Here is an 11385-nt window from a genome sequence, read left to right on the forward strand (position 1 = left end):
TTGATTGTTGATGGGGAGAAATCCCCAGACACCACTTGATGACTAGAGGTGAAGTGTTCTGAACTTAGAGGAAGAACAGAGTAAAAAAATCCTGTGGGACTGAGTCCTCATTCTACAGCATTGGAGGCTGTCTCCTGTTGGACAGTGTTGGAATTGTGTTAAATTAAAGGATACCCAGTTGGTGCCCACTGGAGTATTGATTGATTGTTGATGGGGAGAAATCCCCAGACACCACTTGATGACTAGAGGTGAAGTGTTCTGAACTTAGAGGAAGAACAGAGTGTATTTTTTTTTCCTTAAGGTAGTGTTAGGAAATGAGATCAGGTGAAGTGTTCTGAACTTAGAGTAAAAACAGAAAGTATTTTTTTTTTCCTTAAGGTAGTGTTAGGAAATGAGATCCAAGAGGATGGGAATCTGGGTCACATAGTTCTTGAAAGTCATTGTAAAGACTCTGAGTTTATCTCTGAGTGATAATGAGAAGCCAGAGGACAAGGATAGTTTTGAGCAGAAGAGTGGCAAGATCCTTTACAAAGGATCACTTTGGTGTGATAACAAGCTTAGGGAGGGAATAGGAGAATTAAAACAAGCAAGGGCCAAAGCAGAAAGATGAGTTAGGAGGTTACTTCATGGGTGGGACAAGAGTTGTGACTTTGGTGAAAAGTGTTCATGGCCTGGATATACTTTGAAACTAAAGTCAAGAGGATTTGCCAATCAAGTGGATATGGGGTATGAGAGAAAGAAGGAAGTCAAGGATGATTCTGAGTATTTAGCCTGACCACTGTTAAAATTTTAACCCCAGCAGTGCCACTCCAGAGCTAGCAAGTAATCAACTACCACAGTTACGGCCTTCCTCCCCCAGAGTGCCACTGAATCATAGCTGGTCCAGATCCAATCCAGTTCGGTATGCTGAAAGGACCCACTGTTTTGTGAATTACCCAGGACACCTGTCATCTTCCCTCCTGAAACTGCCTTCCGCACCTTACTGTCTCTGATCAATCCAATTTCTGTCCTGTCTAATCCCTTTGGATTCAGCAACCATTTGGTCTGTATAGTCCTCAGCCCTACCTTTGCCCGTAAATTTTGTCTTTTTAGAAGTCCCCAAGCTTCATACCCTAAAGTCTTAGATTACTGCTGATTTATACCTTTTCAACCCCAGACCTGGCAAGAGGCCCATGGCAGCTTATATTGACAAGGAAGGAAGCTCAGAAATTGTTTTTAAGGGGGACCTATAGTTAGCATAATGGCTATGTCGCTGGACTCCCACATAGTCGACTGCGGTTCACGGCCCGGACCCAGTGGCTCAAACCTCACGCCGGGCACGTGTGCGTGAGTGCCCAAAATCCCGAGAGGAGAATGGAGGAGAAGGGATTGCAGCGTGGCCACCCGCCGGGGGGGGGTGATTTCTCACTTTCTGTCTCTCTGTCTCTCTCTGTCTGTCTGACGAGTGCATGCGCCCTATAGCAAAAACCTTTCCAAAAAAAAAAATGTAAAAAGAAATTGTTTTTAAGACAAAACATTAGACAAAATCATGTCCCACAGAAGGTATGCAGCCAAAGGGTCAAGTTGGGTTTGAAATCTAACTCACGCTCTGCTCTCCTCTCTGAGACCTGAACCCTAGTGCTAGACTATAGCCATAAAGAAGTACCATTTCCTACCTAATCTACTCTAAGGAGACATCCTTTATGTAAGGCATCTTTTCCTAATTTGCCTAAAGGCATCACATATACAAAAGAAGCCCCTGCTTCAAGGCCAGCCAAACAGGACTCAGATACACAAAGGCTAGACTTTTTTTAAATTTTTTTCTAGAAACTACAGTAAGAACCTTAACAGAGCACCGGGAACTGCTGTTTTTCTTGCTTAGAATTTTTGTAAAATTTAAGAAAGAGGAGACCAGACTTCATTGATATGAGCATATCAGAAGACAATTTTTCTAGTAGCATCCCTTGTCTTGTCCCACATCCGCCCGTTATTGTTCCTCCTCCACTCCAGAAATGCAAACAGCCTTTGCTTATTTCTACCTAACATGGTTCCTTTTTCTCTGATGTTGTCTCGATTGAACCTGAGAAGCTGACATAATTGTGCAATTCATATCTAGTGAAAGTTGAACTTTGAACAGTAACTGGAGATCTGAGCACGTAAAGGCATCTGACAAGAGTTCGTACTTGACAACACTAGCATCTCTTCTCTTCTGAATAATAATATAACCAATTCAATGCCCTCTATTTTTCTGCTGTTGCAATGTTCAATTCAAGTGTCAGTATGACCTGAATGTTTATTGGGTAAGAATTCAATTAACTTGGGTCCAGACTCATTAATTGTTTTTAATTCACATTTGACCATTATGTTTGGTCCCTGACCTCTGGTCCCACTTTTGTATGGAAATCTCCCCCTCAGGAGAAATATATCATGCTCTGGCTACAAACATCCACTGTTAATTCTGATCAGGACTCTTTCTTGTCACCACAGTTGCTCAATTTCCTTGAACATAAATCAATGTTAGGTTCAGAGTGGCAATTTTTTTTTGGGGGGGGGGAGGTTTTTCGCTATAGGGCGCGTGCGTTCACCAGACAGACAGAGAGACAGAAAGTGAGAAATCGCTACCCCAGGGGGGATGGCCACGCCGCAATCCCTTCTCCTCCATTCTCCTCTTGGGATCTTGGGCACGCACGCATATGCATCCAGCGTGATTTTTAAGCCACCGGGTCCGGGATGTGAACTGCGGTCGACTATGTGGGAGTCCCGCAACATAGCCATTACGCCAACTGCTGGTCCCACAGAGTGGCAATTTTTTTAAAGGTAGCATAAAAAAATTATAAATTCTAATAAGCTCTTTGCATGTTATTACAGTTCATGAAGAGAGGCTTGTGATGTGGCATAAAGAGACCTGAACTAGGTGCAATACACACACTAGGTACTTTGTAAATATTTGTTAGATGAGAGAGTAGTCCTAGCTCTCCCTATGGGACTACCGAGCTTGTGATCTGGGTCAGGCTGCATCATTTCATAGGGCCTCTGTCTCCTCATTCATAATGCCAAAAAAAAAAAAGGGGGGGGTGGGGAGGGTGGTGGAAGTGGGTTCAAGATCCAGAATGGGGACTTGTTAAATTTCCATGTCTCCTATTACACTTCTCCAAGGTGTTCATTAGGAAAACTGTCTAAAGAACAAGCTCTTAGAACTTTAATGAGCTTTAGGAGTTCCGCTTGAGTCAGACCTCTGTAAGTGGACCTTCTTTGAAGACCGGTCATATGGTCCTCAGGAGTTTTTTCAGGCAGTTCAAGCTATTGGTAGATTCAATCAATTCAGCCAATATTTTGAAATACATCTCATCCTTACACTCTTATTTTTTACCTCCTCCTTTCAACTCCACATACTTTCTAGAAGAAAATTCACCTTTAAGGTCCAGTTTGTTTTCTAGGAATGAACTTGTTTTATCTCCTAGTAACTCATTGGGGTATTACAAAGCACTTCTCAGGAAAAATCTTTAGGCCACTTAATCTTTTTCCACCCTTTGAGTAAAATCACTGATTTTATCATGGCTAAGATATTGACAGAGTCAAAGAGACAAAAACTGTCTAAGTAGACACTCCAAAAAATATCTTTGTAAATTTTACACTAAGCAAATATTCACCCACTCAGTTTTTTTGTTTCAATTTCTTTCATAACCATTTTCATGGATCATTTAGTTAAAATTGAAGAGACAGCTCTAAAGATTAGTCATAGATATCTCACTCACCTGGATTCAGAAGAACTGATCTCTACTTCAGCTCTAACTAGCACTATTTAGTTGAAATATTCAAATATATTATGGAATCTGAAATTTGAGAAGTACAGGGGTCAAACCAGCAATGAAGAATTTCTTCAGAAGAAAGCCTCTCATCTATAGGCTATGAAAATACTTCCTGTGATGAAAAACACATAAAATCTCACTACTTCCTGCCTACTTCATTGCTGGAAAGAAATAGCAGAAAAACTTATCTAATTACTACTTCTCTCCTTTGCTTCTATTGGGTGGTTGGAAAAAGTACAAGTACTTTTCTATGTTTTTCTATGGAAAACTGAGTCATGACTTTTCCAAAGACCCAATAGTTCCTGAAGCAACAGAGAAAATTAATATAGTTTACATTCTTCAAGCATTAGCTATATGTATGATTGTCATTTAAACCTCATTAAAATTGTTTCTTTTGACTAAAATGAATTACTAGAGATTCTTACATTAAACCACTACAAAAATAAACAAAGCATAAAACAATATGTTTGTTAACAATGAAAATAGGCAAATAGGTCTTTGATCCCTGAGACAAGAGAAAGAAGGTAAGTCCCATAATGGCTATAGCTTACTTAAAACTGGAAATAGTTTCTAGTCTGCAGCATGGGAAAAGGGGCCCAGAAGGAACTCAAAGGTCTCACTTAGATTAGGAGACAGATCCAGAAGGACGGGAAAGTAAAACAACCAGGGAAGAAGTAGTTGCAGAGAGAGAGCTATGTAGATCTGCAGAGACAGTTCCCCAAGGCTCATTTCATATTCCTGTCAGAGAAAGTGGACAAACCTTCTAATACACAGGGCATCTGAATGGAAACAAATGGGTTCAAGATTCAGAATGAAGACTTGTTAAATTCCCATTTCTCCTATTACAGTTCTCCGAAGTGTTCATTAGGAAAGTTGAAGAACAAGCTCTTGGCACTTAAGTGACCTGTAGGAGTTTCACTGGAGTCAGACCTCTGTAAGTGGACCTTCTGTGGAGACCAGTCATATGGTCCTCAGGAGTTTTTTTCAGACAGTCAAACTATTGGGAGATTCAAACAATTCAGCCAATATTTTGAAATATATCTCATCCTTATATTCTTATTTTTTAAGATGGTAGACTCATCACAAGTATTATAATCTTAGTAGCTGAATTAAATTATCCATAAAATAAATGTTGCCCTAGATCTGCCCTAAGAAAGCTTCAAGTAGACCACAAAAGGATCTAGCTGGTTGGTTCCACCTAACTTAACTGCATGCCAGACAAGTCTAATACTATTTAAAGGAATACAACCAAAGCAACCACTTAATAACATAAAATTCTGGCAATTACTGGCACTTAACCTAAATTTACCAGATTTGTAAATGAGCAGGAAAATACTACACTCAACTAGGAAAAAAAAATTAATCAACACTGTAAGACATAGAAATTATAGAACTAGTAGACAGGGATATTAAAACCAGTATTATTAAATATATTTCATTTGCTTCAAAAACATGGAAAAAACATAGCTGTGTTGAGGACATACAAGGAAGATATATTTGGGTCCTTTTTAGCACCAAATGGAACTTCTATCAATAAAACTAAAATATCTCAAATGAAAATATACAGAATGAGATTAGATTAAACACTATGAAAGAAAAAAATCAACAAACTTGAAGACACAGCAATAGAAACTACCTGAGATAAAGCACAATGAATGAACAGAGCACCAGTGACCTATGGCGTAATTCCAAGTGACCTAACACACAGGTAACTAGGGTATCAGGAAGAAAGTGGAAGTGGACAGAAATATTTTGAAGACGTAATGGCAGGACCAGCAGTTAGTGTAATGGCTATGTTGCTGGACTCCCGTGTAGTCGACTGCAGTTCAAGTCCCGGACCCGGTGGCTTAAACTCACACCGGGAGCATGTGCATGCATGCCCAAGATCCCAAGAGGAGAATGGAGAAGAAGGGATTGCAACGTGGCCATCCTCCCTGGGGGGTGATTTCTCACCTTCTTTCTCCTTGTCTCTCTCTGTCTTTCTGGTGAGCGCACAGGCCCTATAGCAAAAACCTCTCCAAAAAAAAAAGGCTTAATGGCCAAAACTTTTCCAAATGCAGTAATAACTATAAACTTACATATCCAAGAAGGTCAACCAACTTCAAGGTGAATAACTATAAAGAAAAGCACATAGAAGCAGTGGGTGGTGTGGTGGTTGGGGTGCTGGACTCCCACATAGTTGAGTGCAGTTCAAGTCCCAGATCCGGATCCGGTGGCTTGAAACTCATGCCAGGAGTGTGTGTGTGTGTGTGTGTGTGTGCCCAAAATTCTAAGAGGAGAATAAAGGATAAGGGATTATAGTGTGGCCACCCCTGCCAAGGGTGGTGATTTTTTGTTTTCTGTCTCTCTGGCGAGCACACACACTCTTTAGAAAGAAAAAAAAGCTTCCAGAAAAGAAAAGCACATGAAAGCACAAAACAATAATATTGCTTGTAAAAAAAAAAAAAAAAAAAATCTGACAGCATCCAGAATAAAAAATAGATATATTGCAAACATGGGAAGGAAGGTAGGAATGTTAGACTTTTGTCAGAACTATTTAAGGCAGAAGACAATGAATTAACATCATTAAAATACTGAAAGAAAATCTGTCAACCTAGAAGTCTAAACTCAATAAATCACTTTTAAAAATAATTGCAAAATAAAGCCTCAGTCAAATAAGACCTGAGACAATTCATTGCCAGAAGACCAGTAATATAAGAAATATTGAAGTAAATTCTTCAGGCCGAAGATAAATAATACCCAAAGAAAATTTGGACAGGGAACCAGCAGTTAGCATAATGGCTATGTCGCTGGACTCCCACGTAGTTAACCGCGGTTCGCATCCCGGACCCAGTGGCTTAAAATTCATGCCGGGCGCATGTGTGTGCGTGCCCAAGATCCTGAGAGGAGAATGGAGGAGAAGGGATTGCAACGTGACCATCCCCCCTGGGGGGGCGATTTCTCACTTTCTGTCTTTATGTCTCTCTCTGTATGGCGAGCGCACACGCCCTATAGAGAAAAAACCTCTCAAAAAAAAAAAGTAAAAAGAAAATCTGGACATACATAAAGGAATACAGAGAGCTGAAAGAAATAAAATAAAAATTTTAAAAAGTAAATGTAGGTAACTACAAATGACATTTTTCTCACTCTTACATCTTTAAAAGATAAATAGCTGTAGAAAACAAGAGTAATGACAATTTATTGTGGGGTTTACAACGTACGAGAAATCAAAGTGTGTGACAATAGCACAAAGGATAGGAAAACAGAAAGTCTGGGGAACGAGACTGTCCTAAGTTTCACTCCGTATATGTATAAAATGGCATGGTATTACTGAAAATGCGTTATGATAACTTAAAATGTATGTAAATTTCAGGAAAAAAGTTACAAAAATAAAGAAACAAAACAAGTTATATAGTTAATAATAATGGAGATAAAAATGGAAATTTTAAAATACATACACACAATTCAAAAGAAGGCAGAAGAAATAAGGGGGAAATGAAACTCAGAGAAGACAAGACAAATAAAAAGGATGGAGTAGTGGGTTTAACTCTGACAGTGTGAATAATTAAAAGTAAATGGCCCAAGTCCGGTCCTGCCGGAAGAGAAGCCCTGTCTGAATGGCAACAGTACTGCTAGGGCCTGACACCATGGGCCCCGAGTGTATCTTCCCCAATCAGACTGAGAAATAGGGGCTGCGTCAGGACTCCGTAGAAGGCATTGGAGATTGGAGCAGTGAAGAGCCTGAAGATAGGCAGGAGGAAACCCCGGCAGGCCCAGCTGGCTACCATTCCTACTGGCCCTTAAGCCAAGATCCTGAACAAGAGGAAGTGGAGCTGGCACCAATGGGGAATGGAGATGCAGTTGCTGACATCCAGGATCAGATCCAGGCCCAGGGGCTACATTTGGCAGAACTATCATTGAAGAGTGGAGATGAAGATGAGGAGGAAGCTACAGCATTAGGCATTACGGCTCTGTTTTCTCATGGACCCAGAACACAGAGGGCTGGGTAAAAGGATGAAGGCCGGAGGAAGCCTGCCTGCACCAGGGGGGTTCCTGCCTGGGCTCGGGAGATATCAGATGCCTAATGGGAAGATGTGATATGGAAAGCTCTCCAAGCCTGGCCAGTATCCACTACCTGAAAATGACCACACTGAGAGTTACCTTATCACCCTACATTCCAGTCCAGAACCAAAACAGGACTGAATACAACTCAGTTGTAATGTCCATCACCATCCTCCCTGTCTCCCTTTCACCTCAAAGCAAATAAGACTTCTTAGAGACCCATTTTATTCAGTTCTGTACATAAGGAGACATCGGCCCAAACCCAACCCACCTTAGCATGTATCACTTTGTGTTGAGAATAAAGCACTGTATGTATACAGCCAAAGGAGGGAGGGAGTAGTTTACTCCAATTAAAGGCATAGATTGTCAGAGTGGATTAAAAAAATAAGACCCAAATACATGCTGCCAATAAAAAACCTTTTTGAAAAAACTATAAAGTCACAAATAGGCTAGAAATAAAAAGATAGAAAATGATAAACCATGTAAACACACACACACATACAAAGAGTGACGACAAGAAAAAAAAGAGTAACTATATTAATATCAGACATAATAAAGTAATGAAACAGAACATTTCATAATGACAAAGGAGTCAATTCAAGAGAACAAAACAATTCTAAACATTTATGTACCTAGTAACAGAGCTTCAAAATGTATGAATCAAAAAGGGAAAGAACTAAAAACAGAAAAACATCTACGATTATATTGGGCTGTCAGAAAATTCATGATGCATTTTTGTCTAGGTTTTTCTATGTAAAAATTCATCATAACTTTTCCTACAACCCCATAGTTAGAGAGTTCAATACTCCTCTATCAATAATTGACAGAAAAAGTAAACAGAAAGTCATTAGGATCTAGATATATCAGAGTTCATCAAGAGACAATCTTCACTTTTCTTAAATAGGTTCCTCTCCGTTTCACTGCATATGACCTCATGTCAACTTCTTTTCCAGTAAGTTCAGCATATAGTACATTGCATATGCTACAGTATACCCCAACTACATACCCCAATTATCACAGTATATCCCAACTCACACTATAATGTGGTAAGCTTCCAAAGTCGTGGGAGTAGAAACACAGAGATGGCAAGGTAATTGGGGAAAAGGGGCAATTTTTCTGCCTACTAGATCAGTAACTCAGGCAAATAAAGAGCCTCAACATGTTTGCCTCCTTCCTTTTTATACACGGTGAACCACAGACTGTAACTTTGCTCTTTCAAATGTGCACTGATAAAACCAATCATTCCCAAGCATTTATCTCAATACACTTATGTATGTGTATGGACTTATGGTATCAAACACTCAAAGGAACATTCTTTACTACCCGAAAAACTTTGGCTGGCAGGGAGCCCACATTCCAGTACAGACAGTCACCAACTTACCACAGTCTGACTTAACATTTTCTTACTTTACAATGGTGCAAAAACTGCACTTCAGGGCCCAGCAGGTGGTGTGGTGGTTAAGGCACTGGACTTACATATGGCTGACTGCGGTTCAAGTCCCAGGCCTGGTGGCTTGAAAATTATGCCAGGAGTGTGTGTGTGTGTATGTGTGTGTGTATGTGCGTGCGTGTGTGCGCACATGCATATGCATGCCCAAAATCCCAGGGAGAGAATGGAAGAGAAGGGATTGCAGTGTGGCCTTCCCCCCTTTCCCTCTCTCTGTCTCTCTCTAGCAAGTACACGTGCCCTATAGCTGAAACCTAAGAGAACAAAAAACTATACTTCGAATTTTGAATTTGGATCTTTTCCCAGGCTAGCAATCTGCAGTATGACGCTCTCCCTCGATGCTGGCAGTGACAGTGAGCCACTCTGTTTTTCATTTTCAGTGCAGTATTCAATAAAGTACATGAGATATTCAACACTTAATTTTAAAATAGGACCAGCGGTAGGCTAATGTAAATGTACTGGACATGTTTAAGTTAAGCTATGATGTTCAGTAGATTAGGTATATTACATGCATTTTTTTACTTACAATATTTTCAATTTACAATGGACTTATCAGGGTGTAAGATGCAACCCTGTCATAAGTTGAGGAATATCTGTATGTATTCTTTTTTTTTTTCCTCTAGCCACAAAAGTTCAGCTTTTTTCCGTGCATTATGATGAATAAGCCAACATCAAGTAATAGCTTCTCTTCTGTAAGCTAGTTAACACCATTCTCAATGTAAATGCGTAAACTGATCACCTGACTTTTTTTTTTTTTTTTTTTGCTATAGCGTATATGTGCTCACTGGAGAGAGATAGAGACAGAGAGAGAGAGAGGGAAGGTGAGAAAACATTCCCCAGTGGTGATGGCCACACTTTAATCCCTTCTCTTTCATTCTCTCAGGATTTAGGATTTTGGGCATGCACATGCATGTGCCCAGTGTGATTTTTAGCCACCAGGTCTGTGACTCAAACAGCAGAGTTGACTCTGTGGGATCCAGTCGCCTTAACCTCTATCCCACCAGCTGGCCCACAATTTGCATAATTCATCAACCCAGAAGGTCTCCACAGAAAGAATGGGAACTCTTTCTCTCTCACTCTTACTCTCTCTTTTACTTTCTAGCTTTCTCTCATTTTTCCTATACGGTCAAATAAAATCTTAATCTTACCTAAGTGATTATGATGCAGCTCTGAATCACTTCGCATGAAACGTTTCTATTCATTAATCGTTTAATCACGGAACTATGAAGGTGAGACTGTCAGCCATCCTCCTGTCTGATGGACCGACTTTGATGGGCCACAGCTCAGACACTTGCCAGCTGCTGACTTGGGCAGATCACAAAGTTTCCTGGACCACTCTCTCAGGCACTGCTTAGCCGTCAGTACACCCCTGCCTCCACAAGGGCACCCAGATCAATTTCATAAGGACAGAAATCAAAGAAAGAAAGAGGAAGTAGAAGTGGAGAGTAGAAAGTTAGCATCTTTGTATACTTTAAGTCTCTGGCATTATGTAAAATTATGTAATGTATACCTTACAGTCAAGGAAAGTTTCTTGAGAAAAAACGTATTTGTTTGTAGAGACGCTTATTCTCATACTCCCTCTACCTTTCAAATCTATAAGTGAAATATCCCCTTTGTTTCCCTCAGTCTATCTCTCCATATTATAATACATATTACATGGGAGTATTCTGCCATCTAAAATGCATCTTTCTATTAAAATAAGACACAAACGAATGTGCTTCCTTTAGTAAATATCGGAAAATTCCTTAGTTATCATGGATGGTTCTAACAGTTCTTCATTATCACTAGGTTTAAAAAAAAAAAAAGTGTGACTAGTTTCAAAATTAACTATCGAACTAGATATAATGAATGTCCCAAATTAAATTATTTATAAAACACAATTTTTAGGCACCCAATATCCGGTTCAGAAAGCTAACAAAACTCTTTATTCTAAGGAAATGATAATCTTCACAAAAATGGCCACAAATAAAACCAAAATAGTGAACTTGGACTTGTGATGTTTGGAGTCATACAGATTTTGGTGCTATAACAACTATAAAACCTAGTATATACCTGAGCAAAAATGAGAAGTAACTCTTATTATAAATAAAAGCATAAGGGGCCAGGCCC

General features: G+C 39.8%; 1 pseudogene; it reads left to right on the forward strand.

Moving 5' to 3' along the window:
• The first annotated feature begins 7384 nt into the window (after positions 1–7384).
• LOC102477189 (male-enhanced antigen 1-like) lies at positions 7385–7906 on the forward strand (annotated as a pseudogene).
• The last annotated feature ends 3479 nt before the right edge of the window (positions 7907–11385 follow it).

This window comes from Tupaia chinensis, unplaced genomic scaffold (assembly GCF_000334495.1).
Source record: "Tupaia chinensis unplaced genomic scaffold, TupChi_1.0 Scaffold000023_1, whole genome shotgun sequence".
Taxonomy (NCBI): Eukaryota; Metazoa; Chordata; class Mammalia; order Scandentia; family Tupaiidae; genus Tupaia; species Tupaia belangeri.